The sequence below is a fragment of the Lycorma delicatula genome, chromosome 5 (genome assembly GCF_047948215.1).
Source record: "Lycorma delicatula isolate Av1 chromosome 5, ASM4794821v1, whole genome shotgun sequence".
NCBI lineage: Eukaryota > Metazoa > Arthropoda > Insecta > Hemiptera > Fulgoridae > Lycorma > Lycorma delicatula.
Genome location: NC_134459.1, coordinates 177,481,572 through 177,506,065, shown reverse-complemented (window position 1 = coordinate 177,506,065; position 24,494 = coordinate 177,481,572). Strand labels below are relative to the sequence as shown.

The following is a 24,494-nucleotide window of genomic DNA, read 5'->3' as shown; positions in this document are numbered from 1 at the left end:
ATATTTTTCCCGTTTGGAGCTACGTTGTCTTGTTTCTTTTATCTTTGTTTTCATAATGTTTATCCCTAGCTCGCATTAGGGATTTCCCTATGCATTGCCTGTCCCATTAGGCATTTCTTATATCACAAGGTGAATTAAATGACCGAGTCATTCAATTCACCTTGTGATATAAGATGCGGCCTTATTGCAATATAATTCAAAATCAAAATCATTATTGTCTTCTTCAGTACTGCCTGATTCTTCATCACTGCTTTTGAAACACACATTTACAGGTGAATCAGAAACTGGAATAATTTCACTGTGAGGTTCAAGCCTGATTGCAGATTGCAATGAAGGATTTTTTACAGTATGCTTAGATTTTTTAGAAATTCCAGACGCACTTGTTAAACAAAAGTAACAATCGGTTACATTATCCTTTGGTTCACGCCAAACCATAGGTACACTAAAGGGCAAAGCCTTTTATGTTCCTTTCAGCCATCCTCTTAAATATATAGAACAATTAGTGCATACTATATGAGGAGCCCACATCTTATCCTGATCACCAATTTTACACTGAAAGTACAAATGATATGCTTTTTTAATTAAAGGTATAATTGTTTTCTATTTGATTTTACGATGAACTCACCACATACATAACAAAAGGCATTCTCATCATTTACACAATTTCGAGGCATTACAACACTGTTAATACATAATACTGTTAATAACGACACAAAATTAAGACATCAATAAGACTGAACAAAATTAATTCATTCCTAAATCCAATCCTTAATACAAACAACACAGCTGTGTTTTCAGCTACATGTTTTGACCTGCACAGACATGATTAATCTTGTCCATGAAGGCTCACTCTTCAGTATTAGATATGATGTCATAATGTGACTATTATTGTTTATTTTATTATCATAAATATAATTGTTTACTTATGGCTTAAAAATTATGTTAATAAAGTTAAACATTACAAAATGAACTAACAAAATACAAAATAGATCCTGAAAAATTAAAAAAATCCATTAATTAAAAATTAAACTTTTCAAAAATGGTTGGTGATAGAAAGGTTCTGAGTTCATATATGTTTTCATCATCAAAAAACAGATTAAAATCATGTATCACATGTTAAGAAACAAAAATTATGTTTAGCAGTGTAATTTGTATAATTAAAAGTGACAATTTTATCTAATCATTACAATTTAGAGTGTAGGGAATATATTACCTTACATGTTTCCATTTGTTATAAATACAGATTGCTTATAAGAGATGTCTTTTAGTTGATTTAAAAAAGTAACTTTTTTTTTCAGAAACAAACTGTTGACATTACTTTAATTCTAAGTTAAAAAATCTATTTAATTTTATTATTCTAATTAATATAAAATAATACCATAAATATGAAACCTGAAAGAAAATATATAAATTTAACTTACAGCAGCTGTTTTATCAGCATAATTGCATGCAGCTAGAACAAAACATGCCTCAGCTTCATTCATACGAGCTTTTGCTAGATCAACATCTTTTAAGCAGGAACCCTGAATATAAATGACTCTTTGTGCCCAAATTGGTACTTGAAGAATCATTCTCATTGTAGTATCTAACTCCACAGGAGATAATAGCACCACATAATAATCCTATAAAAAAATTAATTAGAGTAAAACTTATTAATTTAATATATTTGTATTTTAACTAAATAGAGTAGTATAACGAATTTAAACTAGTTATTATTTATTCATTGTATGTTATCTATCATACATGTACATGTGTATTAACGGATAAATAACAATATCCTTTTTTATTTCAGTCCAAAGCATATATACCTATCCAGTTGAATTTTAACATAAAACATAGTATACATTTCAGGTTGTATTTACTACATTAAAACAAACTTAAAAAGAAAGTGTTCTTTAAAAGAAAGAGCACTAAAGAGAACAACATAACCAACAAATAAAACCTACAAGACTAAAGTAAAATACAAATTAAAACAAATGATAAAACTCACAACTAAAATTCCAAACAACCTCTCAATTCAATTAATAAGTCCCGTGTTCGCTTGTATGTGGGACAATCAATCGACTTACTATTGTGTCCAGCTGGCTTTCTAAACTTGGAAAATTTGCACAAGTTGGTGAGCCACCCGCCTTTTCAACAGGACAACTATCAACATGATGCCCCACCTTAGAGCAGTGTGAACAAATCTCCTTCTCCTTATAAAATTTTGCTACATGCCCAAGCCCAAAACAGTTAAAACATTGGCTAACCCTAACTTGGTTTTTCACCTTACATGAATGATAATTTAAAAAGAGACGAGTATTCTCCATAATTACATTTTGCACCTCTTTATTGCATTCAACAATATAGTGAACTACTTTGCTATCCCTTCTACCAGCTGAATCAACAACTTTAAACTTATAGCATAATATAAACCAGAAAGTATGTATTATAAACCTGTAATATTTCCCTGATAGCAGGAAGATGGCAACTGAGAAAGAGCCACCAGATAAGGCCAGTGAGAAATTTTAGGCCATCATAGAACTCTTTGTGTGAGGATGTTTACTACACCAGTAACTTTTACAAATTAACTAAACGAAAATACATAAGCAACACATTCATAGACTATCTCAAACACGGTGATGTAAACCTAACTTTTAATTCTTTACAATATGTGTATATTGTGCCCGATCTAAAATATTTCTGGTGCAAATAATAATAATATTTCCATTAGACCAATTGACTGGCGAAAAGTTAGTTTTTACTATATTTATTAATAAAATCCAATAGAAACAGTGTCATCAGCAAAAGAAAAAAAAAAAAAAAAAAATATATATATGTATCATAAGGCATATAAATAAGTAAAAATAGGTATATAAATAGTAAGGTAGTAAAATTGACTCTTGTTGCACTCCAAACTTTCTCTTTCAGGAGTTACTCCTTCATCAACTTTAACACATTGATGTACATTACTTCTAATATCAAAGTTATATAATTTATCTGGTAGTATATTATGATTCAGTGAATCAAAAGCTTTCAATCAAATCAATTAAGTTTGCTAGTGCACCCACTGTGGATTTTTTTGATCTAAAACCAAATTGTTTATCATTTAAAACTTTCTATACTTCAAAGGTGATAAATCTACTTTTGAGACTAATTTCAAATACCTCAGCTTGTCGCCAAATGGCTTCAATGGCATGCGACACTTTAGAAACTTATGGTAGCAAATGAAAAGGGCTGTTTTGCAGTTTGTGGAGTGACAGGTTTGAAAAGGGCTGTCTGTGGTTTTTTGAAGTAGCCCTGAGGGTTGTTGGATCTGGAAGCTGATCTTTGATGATGTTGGCTTGGTCGTAGTCGGGGAGTTGCAGCTCCTCGTCCGTTGGAATCAGATCGAGCTTCCCCTCAGCGGCAGTTAGGTCCCCACTACATCGTGGCCCCAGAGCCCCTCAATGTTGGTTGTCTTTTGCCAGTTCAGCCAAGGCTGCACTCCCCGAGCACACCTCTGTCACACGTGTGTCACATCATGTGCCGTTATCATCACACAACGGTAGGGGCACTCCACTACCACTAGGGCCCCTAGTGGTAGTGATGAGCTGGGTCGGCCAGGGCCTTGAGGCCCGAAAAGCTGGTGAAGGAAGCTAGCATTCATGCCCAGTGGCCTAGGTGGGCCAGCCAGGCCTGTTGCTCCAGCAGGGGTGTTGGCATCCACCGAGAGGTCCCACATTGGGTCAGCCAGGGAACTTCTTCTTCTGGTGGGGGTCGGCCAGGGCCTTGAGGCCCAAAAAGCTGGTGAAGGAAGCTAGCATTCGTGCCCAGTGGCCTAGGTGGGCCAGCCAGGCCTGTTGCTCCAGCAGGGGTGTTGGCATCCACTGAGAGGTCCCACATTGGGTCAGCCAGGGAACTTCTTCTGGTGGAGGCCTGTACCTAGCATCAGTATTTTATAGGTGCCCGAGAGTGGTGCGGCTGCAGTGCTGCTTTGGTGGGAGAGTTGTGTGGTCAGGTGGTTTGGTAGGGGGGAATGTGTGTGCAGGTGTGTAGGTACAGTCTGCAGTGTGTAGGTACTACACTGACATTTGCCAGGTAGCGTTGCACTCGCCAATAGTAAGCACAGCGTGTAGCAACAAGATATACTAGAGATCAGCAAGATTGGGTGATAATTGTTAATACGTTTTTATCATCCAGCTATTGGTATTACCGAAACTATTTTAAAAGCCTCAGGGCAATGGCCTGTCTCAAAAACGTTATTTATATTTCAGTGTAGGGTACTATTATGTAATTGAAAATTACATCATAATTACATTATAAATAGAAATTTAGCCCTAGCATAAAATAAAAATTTTAAGAATACAAACTTAATAAAAAAAGAAAATTGTATTTTATTTTCTTATGTTTAAAAATGAATATTTGATATGTGTTTATAAAGACTATGATTCTGTTTTAACTGTATTTTTAAAATTCCTCATTTATTTACTCATGCAGAGTATTCAGATATCATATACATGTATGAATTTTCAATGGAAATGTTAAAGCTTCAGTTGAATACCACATGCAATTAAATGTAATGTCAAAAATTTTAAAGACAATTAACATATTTTAAGTAAATGTGTTAGGTACAGCATTACCTAGACAATAAATCCATCCAATTTTATGTATTTTGATTAAAATTCCCTCTTCTGATCATGCCTAATTGAATTGTGTGAAATTGAAAAAACATTTAAAACTTATTTATTTTCTGTTTTTTGAATACAACAATAATAATTGTTGAATAATAGAACAAACTATTGTTAGGTATATCATTATTTGTTCATTTACAAATACAATTTAATTTTTAGTTATTAGACATATAATTCTTATTTTCAATTCCTTGAATTCAAATAAAGGATGAATTCCATGAATATAAAGTGGTTTTCAGTGTAAATAATATTACAGTATTCAAACTTCTATAACTCAACATGGAAATAAAGTTAACTTATCAAATATTCATTCATGCATTTGAAAACAGAGGTGAGCGAGTGATGCTTTTATTTATATTTTGTATTCTGAATAAATAAAACTTGAAAGTCAGTATATAATAAATTATTAAAACATTTAATACATTTGTTATCAGAATAATATTTCATCCATATTAAAGTTTAAATCATGCAAGTAATTTAATGTTATAATTACTGGGAAATGTACATTACAATAAAACCGTGCCTTTGCAACAGATTTTGTTTAAAAATAGTATTAAAACATAACCTACTAATGCAAGCAAAAACTAGTATTAGAAATGTAAAGTTGTATAATAATCTACATGCAAATATAAAAAAAGAGCTTAATTTTCTAATTGAGTGGCAACAACTAATATTGTATTTATTGATGCAAAGTGCGCTTGCTGTATAATGCATGCACCTTAAATATAGGTAGCTACAAAATAAGTAATGAAATTTTACCCTTTTCTCTTGATTAAACCAATATCCACAAAATGTAAAGGCTAATATTTTATATGCTAATTTCATCGAGAAACAAATTAAAATGGAATTCAGATATTTTAATTTTATGATTTGGGTTAAATTGTGATTATTATTTGATATCCAGTATACATTTTCTTCTGAATAAATTTTGAAGTGCTGATTAATGCAAACAGCTATAGCAGAGACATTGCTACTTCCAATGAAAGCTAGTTTACTTTCTTTCTTCTCTTCAAGGATTTTTTTTCTCCTCTCTTATATGCCACGGGAAACTTACTAAAACTACAAAAATCTTTTTTATAAAAATCATCCTGCATGTTTTAAGCCAACTTTAGGCAGTTTTTTACTTGAAAGTGGGAACACTTGCCGAGTAACAGGGGTCATCTATCTGTAGTTGTATAAAACTTAACTGTGTATCTGTTTATTTCTTCCTTTTCTTATTATATTTGTTATTAATTGTTGTAAAATCAAGCATTTCAAATAAAAAGAAGTCTGATCAGGATCAGTAATTTGTGAAACATCATAATTTTCTGTTTTTCTAATGATAAAATGATAAATCAACAGAAAGTTGATATTTCATCATATAGGAAGTTTCTGTGCAACTTTTTTTTCTGTTACAAAAATTCTGATACACTAGAAAAAACTTTTTTCTCATACTGACTTCCTGATAAAAATTCTATTTCAAAAACATTTTTACTTCTAAAGTTTTTCTTAACATTTCAATGATTTTATTATAACCAAATTATCATTGTTACATTAAATTACAACTGAACTGTTTTTCAAATTCAGGTGAGCATTCATGATGAAGAAACATAACTTTTTGTAACTTAGTCGTAAGCTTTTCTTTTACGAAGTTTTCTGCTATTTGATTTTCAATAAGAACTGTCTTTTTGAATCTTACAAGTTTTTCCATTAAATGACTAATATTTTTCATGGAGTTGGAAGCAGATTAAATATTTAAAACATTATAAATTATAAACATTTTAAAGCTTCAGCACAGACTTAATAAAGAAAATGATCAATTTAAAAAAAATATTTCTCTATAAGATTAATTTAAGCTGAGATTTACAAAATATCTGTTTAAATTTTAATAACTATAAAAAAAAAACATTCTGTATTTTATATTATTTGTAAAAAAACATCAAGTTAATGATGTATATGAGTTACTGTAGTTATGGGAAAATAAAATCATTCGGTGAAAGTCCTAAAGATAATTATTATATATTCATATAATTACTTAATGTCGATGTAGTGTAATTAATCATACACAACTATTTAATGATTCTTTAATTATTATTAGGCTGTGGTTGGCTGCAATTATTTACTACTTTTTTGATTTATTATTTTAATAGCATACGTCATGAGTAATATCCAATACTAGATAAACATTTAATATTAATATATTATTTCCAATACTTTATTGTGTCCTAATAGAAGGAATGTGCAATTATATTTAAAAATATATTTAATATTAAATAGTAAATGTTAATCAGAAAAATTATTATAAAGCTATAAAAGGATGAAACATGAAATAGAAGTGAGAAAGTTAAAAAAAAAGTGAAGGGAAATAACAATATATTAACATAAAAAATCAATGAATTATAGAAACCTCAAAAATTTGGTAAAATTTTCATTAAAATATAAATATTACGTGTTTTATAATTATAATATGAGTAAAAATAGGTAGTGGCATGGTAATGACAATAATCTCCAATATAACTACGGGAAAAAAATATGAATAAAATCATACCTGTAATAATGGATGTGCATAAATTCATTGAGGAAGTCCATGATTGTGTCTGCATGCAATGTCGTACTGCAGACAACAACATGTTTTTCCTATAGTGCACGATGTGAAGAATATGAACCACCAAGTTTTTGTCATTCCATTCATGTAAATGCTAATCGTTCAAACTGTATAAAAAATAATAGACAATATAATCAAATTAACTGTATAATTCTTTATATGCTAAAATATTAGATAAATACTACAAATAAATTAAGTTTCAATTTTAGCATTAGAAAACTGTTAAGCACATATACTATTCGGTTTGAAAAGATGGTGATGCCAGTGCAAGACTAACTTTTGAAGTTTGCAAATTCCATATATGCACATTATTTTCAGACAAAAAATGAAAGTTTTGTTTTTTAATTAACTTTATTTAATGTGAGTTAATATTAAGTGTGGAAAATATTACATTAATTTGTTGGATTTTTTATTGTCCTATTAATGAATTTAATATGCATGTATTATTTATTTTTATAATTTTATTCCAGTGAGGCCAAATATTTATTTACAATTGGCAACACTTATGTACCAAAGCTTGAAAATACTTTCTTAAAGCAATTTTATTATTTTTCTTTCAATGTTTCTTCAAAATGAAACGTCTGTTACAGTTTATTTGTATTCATTGATGCACTCTTACAGCCTGAATGCTATACCTAAGACATAGTTATAAAAACTGATGGATACCTTGTTTTAAAGGACTCTAGTAAATCATGCCTTTTCTTTTTCCTTTTAGCCTCTGGTAACTACCGTTTAGATAATTCTTCAGAGGATGATATGTATGAATGAAGTGTAGTCTTGTACATTCTCAGTTCGACCATTCCTGAGATGTGTGGATAATTGAAACCCAACCACCAAAGAATACCGGTATCCATGATCTAGTATTCAAATCCGTGTAAAAATAACTGGCTTTACTAGAACTTGAACGCTGGAACTGTTGAATTCCAAATCAGCTGATTTGGGAAGACGCGTTCACCACTAGACCAACTAAATCATGCCTGCTAAGTCCTAAAGCATCACTATCACCAACTTACTGTTGAGTGCTATCATCTAGATCCCACAGGAGTAACAAGCCAGACGTAAGTAAAGTTATCGATTACTTTCATAGGAAACAAACTATCGTCCTGCTGCTCACATGTTACTGTGTAACTAGGTGTGCAACAAGATTTATTGCTATTTACCTACATTATTCTCAGTTACAAATCAAAAGTTCAACGCACCTATCAAAGGAATGCATGACCTTCTGCATCTGATGGGAATAAATTTTTTTTGGGACACATCTGGTCCAGGACCTACCACAGGTTTTGGATTGGCCGATTTGACTATGATGCAGAAAGTTCCTGTGTGAGAGAAAACTGTTCTGCTGATAAGCAGCCAACCAAAGTGGCAGGAAGCTCAAGTCTGGTTAATGGAAGTACTAGGCCGGACAACCACCAGCAAAGTCAAATTAAGCCATTTAATGTCCTTTCGGTTGCCCTCAGTGATAAAAGCCATCATGGTCATCATTGCCACCATTTTTCCGCACTTAATCAGCTGAGGTAGTTATTATTTTGATGTTATTTCGATGTCACTGAAGCCCAACCATAAAATCAGACGTATTGGTAAGTTTTTTGGTAATGGATCAATGGCTCACGCTACACTGCCCAGATGAATGCTCTTAGGATTACTGAACTGGACCTGGGTAACCTCACTTAATTTGCACTATGGTAGCTTTTGTTTTTAGTATCCTGGCAATAGAGACCTTTCTCGGTTTTCACTCATTATAAATTTAAAAAAATTACATAAACAATTCTTTAAGTGTGTTTTTCATTCAACTGTTATGATTGTCACTAATATTTTGACTTTTTATACAAGTAGAATTAAGTCCAAATTAAACTGGGCAAATGAGTTTCCACAATAATTAATTTTGATAATGATATACACAATATGTCTGAAAAGTTCCCAAACTAAATTAAATAGAAATACAGATTTAAATATAAACAGATTTACTCACATCAGCCCTCTACATAGAATCCTTCTCTAGTTATACACTCATTGCAACGGCAGTAGAGCCCATCAAATGCTCTAGAGAAATCACTTTGTGGGATCGCCTTCAACTGCTCGGTGCAAGCTCTTTGGATGGACAGAATATCGTCGAAAAAGCGGCCTTTCATCTTCAACTTGAGTTCCGGGAACAGATAATAAGTCTGCTGGAGCCAAGTCGGGTGTGATAAGATGGTGATTTGGCTTGCAGCGTAATAATGTGTTAAAACTGTTGCCATGTGTGCTTAGGCATTGTCGTGCAAGAGTCCAACTGCCCGGATCCCGGTACTCGGGCCGGATTCGACGAACGCGCCGCATCAGGCGTTTCATTACTTCCAAATAGAATTTAGACCGGTTGGGACAACTTCATGATGAATCAGGCCCTATGAATGGAGGATTGAAATTAACATAGTTTTCACTCTTGATTTGCTGCCTGACTTTCGCCGGTCTTTGTCCTCCAGGACTCAACCAAACAGCGGATTGACGCTTCGTTTGCGGATCATATATGTAGCACCAGCTTTCATCCCCAGTTACAATTGCTTACAAAAAATTCGGGTAGCTATCGGCAGTTTCAACTAAGTCTTGAGCGCAAGAAAGACGCACCTGTTTTTGTACTTCGGTCAAGAAGTGGGGAGCGAAACGAGAACACACCTTTAGGCGGTTCATTTTTTCTGTAAGAATTGTACGTACCGCGTCTTTACCGATATTTAGCTCTTCTGATATGGCCCGCAGGGTAAGATGAAGTTGTTCAAGCAGGGGCGCACGCACTTTCACAACGTTTTCATCGTGAACAGCTGTTGACGACCTCCTGCTTCGTTTTCATCTTCATCCAACGACTCTTTACAGTCTTTAAACCGCTTCCACCACATGTACGTTGTAGTTCAAGATACGGCTTATTAACCAAATGCTTGCTGTATCGTAAAATAAATTTCAATGAAAGAGTTTTGAAGTCGAACACGAAATTTTATGACCCAGAAATGGCGCTACTTGTATTGACTACAGAAATTTAATTCGGGTACTTTTCAGACCTACTGTGAATGTAAAAACATTTTTTCTGAACATTAGATACACAACCAGCAGCAGTATTATATTAATAATTAAATTAATACTCACCTGTGTGGGAAGTACTATTAATGCTGCACATATCATTACAACCATGTATAACTGAGAAGGCCAAATGTCTGGTACAATTATAGGTTATGTTATTGTAGGTTATGTGTGGTACCATAACCTACAGTAGAAAATGTAACAACTACGTAATATGTTGCTTGGAATAAATTTAGATGTCTACGACCAGCTCTCTGAAAATGTTGGATACCACATACACTGCAACACACACAAAAAATTAAATTCATAAGTGATGATCATAATCCATTACTTTTTAATCCGTATAAAACCATTTAACATGTAAAAGTACCCAGAAAAAAATATATAAATGGATATGGAGAAGGATGGAGAAAGTAAAATTGACAGATAGCATGATGAATTAGGAAGTAATGAACAGGATTAAAGAAGTAAGAGAACTTACATGGGAAGTACAAAAGAGAAAATAAAACTGGCTAGGGGTTAAAGAGGTGGAATCTTGACAATTTCATTTGTAGATTCAGTAGAGGAAGAAGGATGAATTAATAAATGAGGTGAAAACTGAAAATTATAAGGGGATAAAGGAAAGGAAATGCACAGAAGTAACAATGGCAGAAGGAACCTGGCGTCAGGCAGAACGTCAAACAATAATATAAATAAAATTTCTGGTATATTTCAAGTATATTTAAGTCGTGTGTGTTTTTATGGATTTTACTATTTATGTAAAATGTAACTGTTTTATGGATTTTCCTATCCAACTATGCAGTTATGATAGTTGGATAGAAACTGTTTACTGAAACTTTCTCTTCCTTTACAGTATTTTATCTTCTACAAGACCGTCTAGAACCAATATCAGAATGCTAAATGCCTTTATATATAGCCCCACTTTTATGAGATTGCATAACAGATTTCTCTCTTCTCTATCTAAAGACCGCTTAAATCTCTTGTCTATCTTTTGTCCATCGTAAGATCTTTCATATTCCATCAGCTCACCTGATTTTCTCCTGTAACATCACATCTCTGAAAGCTTATATTTTTGAAAATGGATTTTCTTATTGCACATGTTTAAGTATTCTAATAGATCTTTCATGTCTCTTTCTTTCTTTTATAAATCATTTTTAGTAGTAACTTGAAAGCAGAAAACTTATAGGTTGTCATACAGAATTATTTGTTTCTTCTTTTTCAAAAATAAGCTAATTTCCTATTACTTTTCCAAAGAACTTCCAAAAATTCAATTTTAATTTTGATTAAATACCTAATCCTATTAACTTTCATATCAATTTATAAATTAAATCTTCAAATTTTTTAAAACTTCTAGTTCAGATAATATTTTCTACAAATTTCAAATTAAGAGATAAATATAGTTATCTTTCATGTGTAATAGTGTTACATACATAAAAAAAGAATTTAATAATACTTTGAATTGTTGTAATCAGGTTAGTAGAAAATCAAATTTTTATTAAAGATTTTACATTTCAATTAGTTGAAACAATTAAAATACAAAGTACTTCACGTAATGTTACCGGCGCTTTCTGAGTTAAGTTCATATAATCAAGAGTCCGGAAATCTACGGCTAGTAAAAGATTTCACCCTGATTCCTAGACAAAGAGGGAAATAAAAATCATACTGAAATTCTCAGAACAAATATTTGAATAAATATTTCCAGTAGTTTTCATAATAGACGACATAAAACAGAAATATTTGTTGTCTAAAAATACATTTCTTTTTTACAAAACCTTATTAAATGACTAATAAAATTTGTAGAGAATGTAATTCTGAATTGATAATCTTCTCAAATCAATTTTCTCAGTTTCTCAGTTTTTCAGCTATTTAAATTTTTCTGTTTTATTTCAGATATTATGAAAACTACTGGAGATATGGTTCCAGAACCTGCAAAATTTGGGTTCCTAGAATTTCAGTACGGTTTCATTTCATTCTTTACCCAGAAATAACGACAAAACCTTTCGCTAGCAATTACTCACTAACAGAGCGTTTCTGAACCCATTTTTATATGAATTATACAAAATATTTTCGCTAGTAGAATGAACTCGGAAAGCTCCGATAACACTTTGTGAATCATTCAACAGAAGCAGAAATAAATATTTAAAAAAATTTGAACTGTATTTTTATTTATATGATTTTTACCAGACTTGACTAAAATGAAAATATATTATTCAGATATCAAACAATACAGAGAAAGAAAACACAAGAAATGGCTTAGAAAGAATTTGCTTTAAGGGAAGAAACATTTTTCTTTCTTTCTTTATATATTTTTAATATTAAGACAGTTAATTAAACATACTGTCTTTTGTAGTTTCTTTTGATGTTTTTACAAGCGATTATTTCAGATTAATAAAATATTGTTTTCATCTTCTATTATCTATCCTTTACAGTAAACGCATAGAAAAAGCAACAGAAATAGGTTTACATAAAAAAAATTGCTTGGTTATATACACAATTAACATCAAAGGAAAACTAGATGATATTTATGTATATATTGATACTTCATAATTTATTTCATCTGTGCAGTAACCTCAAACTTATTAAATTGCAGAAAAACGATAGAAAAATGGATTAAAGATTTTACAGCGAGTATAAAAAATATAGTGTACGTTTTACAAGCTGAACTGGCAAAGATCAAACACAAAGCACACAGATCAAAGATCACTGTTATTTTATTAAGATCACACAAGGTACAAATTTCTTTCAAAACAGAAAGTACAAGTCATCAAATATACTTCTACATGTTTTTATATATTATTTTAACTACTAATTTTAACAGTTAAATAACTAATAGAATAACAGTTTTAACAGTTTAACTAATAGAAAATGATATAATACATGACATGGCTACACTAGCAGATGGTTGTAAATGTGTTTTAACAAAATAATGAAAAGGAGAATTTAAAATCAATTATTTTAATTTCCAAATTAGCTTAATACTGACTGCTCTCAACACAAGTATAGTGGTTTTTTGTAAAGTTAATCCTTTTCAACATTCAACAGAGATGTACCGATGCTGATCCCTGAAATATTTTCTGTTATTGTGCAGGCACTTGCATATGATTAAGTAGATACTAATTTGATGCGATAATTATTTTCAAACGATGATGATCTCAGATTAATAAAAGATTGTTTTCATTATTTGTTATCCTTTATTTTTAGTTATATTCTTATCGATAGACTAGGATTTGCTGGTATATCTGGTGTATGGTGTATATACAATATACATACACCGTAAAATAGATCAATTTATTTTTTTTATATGTATGTAAATATGTGTGTGCACGTGTAATAATCAAAATTAATGTGATTATGTTTAATAAATATACTTATTTATAAACGTAAAATCAACATTTTAAAGCTTTGATTAATATTATACATTTTGATAAAAATAAAATATTGTATAATAAAAAAGTAAAGTATATTGTTTAGATAAAAATTTCAAAAGTAATTTTATCACTTAAATTTCTTACCTCGCACTAGTGGTGTTTAGTTATCAAAAATCTGGTTGATTATTGTACCAGTTTTACTACTGCATTGTATGTAATTATCAAAATTAAAATAATGGAACCTATTGTTACTACACATACACTTTACCTATTGTCAACACACATACACTTGCACATGCACTTGTATGACTCTCTCTGCCATTTTTATACACTTCCAAGTTTTTATATAACATTTTAATGATTATTAAAGGTAGTAAAGGTCATACATTGGCATTATATATTTTTTGTCATTAAAATGAGTAAAAAATCTATTTGAGTAATTATGCCGCAAGAGAAAACAGTACAAGTAAACTGCTTATCAATGATATGTATTTATTTTATCATTTCTTCCAGTCTTTTTGTGATTTTAATGCGATTACTTACACGCAAATTCCAACTCCCTCTTTTTATTTGTAAGTATTTTATGAGTTTTTCTTTTTTAATTAATTAAAACAAGAAACATGTATTGTACGTTGTTATTATTTATACAAACATGTTGTGACTCGGTGTAATTAAATAAATATAATACTATATTTATTTACTACATGATTACATATTTATGTAATCATAAAAGTTAGTTAACTGTTACAGTTACATAACTGTAACAGAAAAGTTAGGTTCAAGAAAGTAAATATATAAAGTAGAAAATATAATATAATTTATTCGCATATACGCATTGAAAAAATTGCTCAAATAAAAATAAAAGGTCAGATTTACAATCAGAAAAATAAATAGGTACACCATTCACATTAACCCACCATTAACTTTTATCATTAACAAAAACTATTAATATATAACCGATGTAAAGTGTCTGTATTTTGTGCTTTTTAAAGTAAACTAATGCAAAAAAAAATAATTTGTTTCGGTAATGTTTAAAGACTGTATTCTCTAATTTATTACAGTTGAGCAATAATAGAATTCTCCTTAAAATGTACATAAATACAAGGAGAGAAATTATTAAAAAAAAGGTCTATGGTATGTTTCATGTTATCTACTCTATCCTCTTTTCGGTCGTATTTACAAAATGCCAATAATACAAATTTATCAACTGAAGCTCTGGAGCTTCAGTTGATAAATAGCCTAGAACAAATTTATTTAAATAATATTTTACTGTTTATAACTGATTATGGATTTTAATTTAAACAAATGAATCATTGTAATACACAAAAAAAGATAACTGATGTTGTATAATTACACTGTAAAATGAAGTGATAAGATTTATTTTTGAATTAAAATAAAATCATATATGTAAATATTAATATAATACAAAATTATCATTATCGGGGTATGATACACCAAGTTTTTTTTTTAATGTTCTAGACATAATATTCATTAATTGTTTGATTTTTGAAAAAAATTTAAGCTTTAGTGCCAAAAATTAATTTTTAACTCTAAAATATACAAAAAAAAAAACAGGAAAAACAAGGAAATATGTCTTACGGTAACAAGTGAAACTATAATGCTTAAAATCAAAGAAAACACTATTATTTAAAAAAAAAAGTAATTTTAGATGAATCATGAAGATTCACCTAAAATTACTCAAGTTAGAGCTGTTACCCTATCTGAAAAACAAAATTTTCAGAAAATAGATATAAAAGATTGATTACTTGTTTTTCACTTACTAGTAGAAAAATACAAAAATACTTACACAAAAAATACAAAACATATGAATAAACTATCAAAATAAACAAAATCACTACGTTATTATTTGCAGTACGGTAATCTTCAACGAAACTGATTTTTATAAAGATAACCTAACAATACTTGCAAAGTTAGTAGGAAAGAAGTCACATAAATCTACCTATTATTTTGAGTAAAAGCTTAAAAATCACGGTCACACAGCGTATAAGGTAACAAAAAAAACTTTCGCGCACTGCAACCGATCATGTGTTTTCACTATTCTAAGTAGGGGTACCACAACAAACTACAGCGAGGATAAAAGCGCGAATTTCAAACTTTACAACAAGGTAAAAATATCTCTTTTAAGTCTTTTTGAAGCAGAGTAATACACACTTAAAAATCAGTATTTTCTGACTTCGAAACTGCAAAAGTGATATGATATGCTTCTAATTTATATATTTTTTTTTATACTTCCAATTACCGTATGTAAATAACGATTACACCACTTCATCCAGAAAGAAATGGACAATAAATTGAGCTAAAGATTTTTTTTTAAATTTAAAAAAAAAATTTTTTTCAGTGTATCATAACCCCTAAGTGTTTTACTCTATAACAATTTTTTACATATTTTCTGGAATTAGGCAAGAGAAATTTGGTAGGATTTTCATTGTTGCATGCTTTTCCAAACACCAACCTACTAGAGGGAAAAAATTACAGAAATTTTGTAGCATTTTAAAAATTTCATGTTTGATCAGGATTCAAACCTGGAACTTTCTTGATGAAATAACATTGATAATTAAGAAAAAAGATTTACAGATGATAATTAAAAAATTGGACATCTGTAGCAGATGGAAGATTGTATTAGAAAGCCATGAGGATGGGATATATGAAATGCCATCCATGACTGGAGTTTGAACCCAGTACTTCGATATGAATGGCCAAACCACAGAGGCCGGTTTAAAAAATTATTAACTACATTCAAATAAAGGGTCTACTTTTAAAACAATTAAAAATTTACCTGGTAAAGACTAAACAAAGAAGAGTTGTTGATAAAATCATGAGCTGTTGAGAAAGAGCTGACTGAGATTTCTGCATGGCTCTATGTAAATCATTCTGTAAAAAAAACTTTTTAAATACTTAATATGATTATTTCTATTTCCATTTAAAGTACATAGTAAAGGTTTGATGTATGTTAAGTCCAATAATCGTAATAGTTGTAGCAACTCTGACATTAGTCATAAGTTGCACAAAACCATCTTCAAAAATAAAAATTATCTCATTCCAGGCTTTATAGGAAGCGTAGCTAAGTGGTTTACTATTATTTAAACTGTTATGATACAAACATTTGTTATATTTATCTTCAGCAAGTCAAATAAATAGTCCACTATTATATCAAGCTCAATGAAGTAAGGGTGATATTCAGCCAAACAAATAACATCTTTAATCTGTTTACCAGAGGGGCTGGCTTACAGTGAATATGATTGCATTCAGAATGTACGACTTTGACTAGTGCCTCTTTCATCTCTGATGCTTTATCACTGCATCATAGTCGTAAGAGAGATAATGATTTAAAGCAACAAATTAACATATTTGTTCCTGTTCATTATATACACTGCTTCAAGTCAGCAGGGAACTGAAAACATGTTTTAAAATTCTGTTAGTTTTCAAAATAACTGACAACAAAGATCATTGAATGATACGAAAAAACCTAAGCAATGGAGTACAAAAAATACAAAAACGTTTCCTTAGTTTCATCATATTATTTTATAGTATTTTTTTTTAAATTCTATGTTAATATATATATTTTTTTTGTATGATAGTAGAATTAAAATATCAGAATATCTAATCATAGCAGTCTCATTGGTACTAATATAGAACAAATTAACATAGTGTACATACATATAAGAGTTTTAGCAAAATAAATATATTTTATTTTATTTTAAGTATTACAACCTCAGATATATTACATACATATTTTAATGAGGAAAACGAGGTGAGTGAAAAAGTCCCAAACATTTATCAGGAATTCAATAAGAGCTTCGCCTAGAAAACAATATGCAAATTACTACACCGACTGATCAGCCAATTTGCTATTAATGTATGTAAATAAAACCAGAAAAAATCCAAAAACCTGTCTTATCTATATAAATAAAACTGTAAATTTTCATTTGTTCAAAACCTTAAATTTCTGAAAGTTCTTCACCGATTGCTTTGAAATGTTGACAAGACGTCGCATTCGAATACGCGCTTGTTTTTATATACCTACTATTTATATATCTGAGTAATCACAAGCGCTATCTGTTGGACGAAAAAATAACACATGCTATAGTAAATATTTTACGATTCAATTTCAATGTTTCCGATATGTATGTCCGCTGCAGACTAAAACCTAGTGGACCTATTTATGCATAGGGAAAAGGGAGAAAGGGAAAAATTGGAAAAGGAAAACATCGAAAAAGGTAAAAGGGAAAAGGTGAAAATGGAAATGAAAGGGGTGGGGAAAGGGAAAATAATATGGTAAAAATGAAAACAGGAAAAAGGAAAATGGGAGAAGGGTAAACGCAAAGGGGGAAAGGGAAACGGGGAAAAGGAACAAAGGGTAAACGGGAAAGGTTAAATTTTGTGAAGTCCGTAACGTTCATTTTGTTAATGTTTTATCAAACTTTCATTTGTGCTCATTTAATCTAAATATATACTCAAATCTAGCAATTGCTGTGTCTGCAATTATATATATATATATATATATATATATATATATATATATAAATACTCAAATCTAGCAATAGTGAAGCATTGCCACGTCTGCTAGTTACATATATTTTCAATTTATTGATTTCCAATTTGTTCCACTTAATGTGTGTGTAATTCTTGCCGATTGAAATTGTAAAATTAAAAATATCAATACTAAAATCCAAGATAAGATTTAACTATTTTACAAGATTTTCTACTTTAGATATTTCTGAGTTTTAAAAACTGAGAGATCTTGCAGAGTTTATAACTTTTAGAATCATTCATATGTGTCATTTGAAAGTGTGTGTGGTAAGATCTAAAAAATGAATAATTTAAAAAAAACTTCTTCATATGTTTGCAATGAATTCTGTTAATGGCTTATGCCAAGTTCAGTAATAGAACAAACAGATTTTCAAAAATATGAATGATTACATACATCGTTTTATCATGTTATATGCAATAATTCAACACTTTTACTAATATCATTGTGAATAATCTCTAAATAAATCGATACGTAAATCAATACTAAACAGAATACAATATTCTTCTTCTTCAACAACAAAAATGTGTTTAATTTTCTTTTCATAACATATTTTCTTCCAAGAGAAAATTTTATATTTAAAAATCAGGGATGCTGACTTCTGAAGAACATTCACTGTTGAATGCATTATCGTGCGAGTTACTTAATGTAGGAGGCATTGGTGAAATTGTTTCATACATAACGCTAAGTATAAATTACAATAAAAACATCTTTTTTATAACCATTCTATTTAAGTTATGACTTATGATCACTGATAACTGTGACATCTAGTTTCCTAAATTAACTATTTTTACATTTCTAGAAATCTGCATTAAACATCTTCCGTTCTTAATGAATCAATAAATCTTGTGATATATTTTATATTACATAATTATAATATACAAAGTCTGGCTTAGTATATTAGTCTGGCTAAATCAGGACTAAAATAGATCAGGATAAGTCATAATCCAGATTAGCCAGAAAAAAATTATTATGAAAAGCTAATACATATATATTACTAATAAAGATTATTTATCTGCAGTAAGTTAAAAAAAAATTTAAACAGAAAAAAATTTTCTGTTTCTTTTTTATTATGGATAGACTGCTTTATTCCACTCATTCTACATGTTCTAAGAAGTTAAATTCTTTATTTATCCGGTATTAATACAATTCTATTTCTTTATAACACACACACACACACTATATATATATATATATACAAAATTGTTTGTTATAATTATATAAAGTTGTACATCAAAAAAATTTCTGTTAAGACTACACAATTTAAAATCACAAAAAATGGATGTGTTGTTGGCTTAGATACCATTAGCGCTGTTTTAAAAACCTTATGCAATATTCCCAAAAAGTGAATTTTTTTTGTACATTAAAATGCTGTAATGGAAAAAGTGGATGACCACTTCAAACACTATTTTCTTCTGAAAATGTACAACTATCGAGTAATAAACATGTCACGGTAGGTTTAAATGGAAAGTAGTTACTCATTTTTTATCATTCATCATTCTCTTTCTTCATTAAAAAAATAAATTATAATCCCATCATCAAAATAACATTTTTCTCCCTTTTTTTCTTATCAATATTTTGGTGTTTATAAATTTATTATGTTTATTTAACCTTTAAAGTTATAAGATTTTTATATTATTTTATTATGTTTTGGTCATATTGAATATGGAGTAAAACAAATATATAATCGCTAAGTAGATACCTCAATACAGTATTTTAATGAAATTAAATATTGTAACCGTAGAAAAAGTAACAGCTGTAACTAATTAATAAACTATACTCCATACAACTGATCTAAGACTAGAAGAAGATTAAGTGTCATTTACCTCCAAAAATAATTTTTGCAGAAAAAGAATTTTTGACTAAACATATATTTTAAATAATTTCTCAAACACAATAATAAAAATATAGATAATCTTAATGAAATAGACCGATTAAAATATAGGGAATATGGGGTCAAGGTATGATACTTACAAACAAATTTTCCAGAGACTTTTTAGCAAGCCAACAGTTACGGAATACAGGGATGAACATGTTTCTTAAAGGTGAGTATACTAAAACAAAACAAACAAAATTACATTATTATATAAAAAAATCATTCAATTTACTGAAGGGTATATATTTTCAAATATAACATAATAATTTAACAATGTAACTTACTTTCAATAGTTTTCTCATGTGAGACTGATGATTATGACAGGTTTGGTACATATTTTTTACAACTGAACAGGTGTGTTGAAATAATCAAATACAAATGCTCAGTTACACAGAAAACGTAAGCAGCTGTAAACTACACTAATAATAAACTACACAATTTACTTTCTTTTTTTTATTAGCCGGTTGATTGGTTAGAAGCATTTTTTTCTATTCCACCGTACTCTGTTCTAATCTCTTAACCTCAAAAGTCTTCTGCATACTGCATCCTTAATTACCTGATTTATATCTGTTAATTTTTTATCTGGTGGTGGCCCACCTGACAAGCTTCGTTTAAATTGCTACACGATTACTGTCACAAAGCTCTCTCTTCTTCAATCATCTTAAAGCATTATTCACCAAATTAGCTTTAAAATTCAACATTAATACCATATTTCATCGATTCAGCTCTGCTAGAATAGAAGCAAAAACACTGCAGAAAGTATTATGGATCAGCTGTTAAAATACATTAAATAAGAAATCTGCTGTTATTACGCTGTTTATTTTCATGTTGGGACATTTGATGATGACACAGAACACGGTATGTATTCAGAGGATAATTGAATGCGGTGGAAATTAAAAAAGGATCACTTCCTGCTCAAAATTATAATTAATTTTAATATTTTCCCATTTATGGCATTGTAATGGAAGAAATAAAACCCTTGCTTTGAACTGACCTGAAGATTTATTAACAAATTTTCTTAAAAAAAAAAAAATCAATAATTTTTTGGTTCCAACTATAAAAACCATCAGAACTTTTAATGAAGGCTGTATATTGAAATGCAAAGCTACAAAGAGGACTAGTTAGATCCCTGGGGAAATTTGTGTTTTGGTAGATGAAGTTTTGACAAAATATAAATACAGAAATTGAGAAGTTAAATGAATTTCAAAAAAGTCTGCTGATAAAACTAAAAATGTAACAAGATAATTAAAAGAGCAGGTAAAGGAAAAGATTCTAGGGTAGATTGATCATAATTATCTGAAATATATACTGGTAGTATATATTTTAATTGCTGTTTTCTACAAATATTTTTTTTCATCCTTAGATCCCTTTTTCTTAAGGATCTGTAAGAGTAATAGAGCTGACCTTTTTTTAGACATCTTTGTAGAATAGTTGTATAACTTTTAACACAATCATTTTTAAATAAATTATGCATGAAAAATACATACACACACATATATATATATATATATATATATATATATATATATATATATACAGAATAATTAAAAATGATAAGACTCAATTTTCTAACTCTGTATTCCAAATTAAGAACTAAAGATAAATGTGAGTAAATTGCATCTGATAATACTCACAATAAAGTTAACAGATACAATTGTTAAATGTTCAACGGGACTCCCTTCGGCTGCACAGAACACATCTAAACGGTAGCCGAACTCATCTCACATATGAGGAAGCATATTTTTTTGATGCTGAGTTCACTACTGCTATGATACGATTTGTTGGTAGAGTCTGTATGTAAACTGCACCTTTCATCAACCCCCACAAGAAAAAGTCACACGGCATGAGATCAAGTGAGCTTGGAGGCCAGAACTGAAGAGCCAGATCATCATTCCTAATGCATCCTATCCATCATCGAGGTAGAGATTCATTCAGATAACATCGAACACATAGGTACCAACGGGATGGAGCTATGTCCTGTTGAAAAATGAAGTCTGATGAACCTTCATTTAGTTGAAGGAAAAGCCAGTGTTCCAGCAAGTCCTGGTATGTTATCCCAGTAATTGTGTTCCACAAAAGAGACTGGTCCAAAATCCTTTGCTTGTGATAGGGCCCAAAATACAGTAACCTTGGGGGTTGCCTCTCTCATGTTGCAGTATATCATGAATTTGTAGACCCCATATGGGAACACTGTGTATTCACTTTTTCACTGAGATGGAAAGTTGCTTCATCACTAAACGCAGAAGAAAAGCGTCATCCTCCATGTTTTCAAGCATTTGATCACAAAATTCAACATACTTTGGTTTGTCACCTCTGTGAAGAGCCTGTAAAAGTTATAGGTTCTCTTTGCTCAACGGGTTGACTTTCTTAGGCTTTGTAAAAAAGTTTCAACTCATCTAATGTTTTCCTCTTTCACATGCGGTTGGCCCACGCTCACGCCTTTACAGACACACCCTGTTTGTTCAAATTCTGGTGAAACCAATGACATATGCTCTTCCTTGAAGGAAGATCAATGTTAAATAGGAGATGAAACACATGCTGCACTGCAGTTGCTGATGGAGATTTATTGTATACAAGAACACAGAAAACCTTGTGTTGCACTATAGCCATCTTACTCACAACTGATATGTAGTGGTGGTTGTTTACACAAGTACCTACACTCTAGTGATGTTATTTGAACCTACTCTACCAAATACTATGTAGATAAGTCAGATACAATGTATAGCTCAGAAAATAGTTACTAAATTTAATCCATCATGTAAAACTGCCCTATAATTTTATTCTATAAATTATATAGATATCATATCTAGATACCACCTAGATGTGATATCTACCATCTAGGTACGAATGGGGTGGACGAATGGTCCTGTTCAAAAATGAAGTCTTGTGAATCTTCATTTAGTTGAGTTTAAAAAAAAATATATTTAAATAAATAAATATATATATATATGTATATTCATTGTTCTTAAAACATTTTGGAAGTATAGTTTAAAATAATAGTTTTGAGAAACAGATTTGTAACATTAGTCAATTTTATATTGCTGGTATAAGAGGTGCCAAATGCTTCTAAAACACTCTGCACATAAAATCCAAATATAAGCAACAAATATCAATAAGCTAAAAATTTATACATCAAATGGTGATTTAGCAGAAATAAAGAGTATGTTAGTTAATGATAATGTAAAAAATTATATTGCGATTGGGAAATACATTTGTCACACTAATAAATTTCGCTACTGCTTAGATTTAGGCTGTTTACAAAGTAACAATTAAATTTCATCATATAAATATAATTAAATATCTAGTAACTATAATAATGTAACAATGGGAATGCAATTTACAAAAGTTACAATAATCTCTGCGAATACTTCCAAGCAGCAACAAATTGAGACAGAACTTATTATTGGAAATTGAATTACAATATTCTGTAAGTACAAAATAAATCTAAGGTGGATATCATATTCTTTATAATTATTCAAATAACATAAAGATGAAAATAAGTTTTTGCAATCTTTCATTCCAGTTATAATAAAATAAAAAATCCAGTTCAACACATCTTTAGATAGTATATACATCAAATTAAATTGAAATATACTGATATTAGAAAATATTATGACTTTCTTTAACATTAACTGACAATATTTAGATTTGAGTTGGGTGCAGGCTGTCATAATATCAGATGATAAGTTCAATAATTTTATATAAAACAGTATAATAGCATTAATGCTGTTTTATGATGCTTTGGTGCTTTACTTTTTATAATTAATGTAACAAAGTAATTTAAATTATTGAAATAAACATATCTGCTTTTTATGATCACTCTTTTTTAATAGTAAATCATTACACCATATTCTAAAATACATTTATTATAAATTGAAATCAATTATTCAAACATTGCCATTACAAACACAATCACTACTCACAGATATTTAAATAATATATTTACTTTTCTTTTTAAATAAATAATGTGTTGCTTAGAAAATTTATTGAATTAATACTTTTATTATTACAAAAAAAATAATTCATATACATTTTTAAATTTCTTTATAACAAAACAAGAACTATCATATTATTCTGTTTGAAACAACATTAGATAAGTTTAGATACAGTTTTTGTACTGTCCTATTATATAGTTACAAAAAACAATGACAATAAATAAAGCATCATAATGTAATATAAGACTTTTTAAGATGGTATAATAAATCTGGAAGTAGGCAAAAGTGACTGGTGTGATAATGGCTATGTTATAATTAAATTGCTGTTATAATGTAGATTATGTAAATAACACCAAATATCTGAGCATCAGTGCAAGTATTAAAATCTTTATGTATTTAGAGGCTATGATAGAGAGGAGAGGAAGAGAGAATAAATTTTATATAATATTCGATTAAAAAAGTTAATTGCATTTACTATTCGG

At 29.7% G+C, this 24,494-nt stretch overlaps 1 pseudogene; it reads right to left on the bottom strand.

Annotated features, from left to right (window-relative positions):
• The window catches only part of LOC142325807 (potassium channel subfamily T member 2-like), a 235,472-nt pseudogene that overhangs the window by 161,638 nt on the left and 49,340 nt on the right, over positions 1 to 24,494 (bottom strand).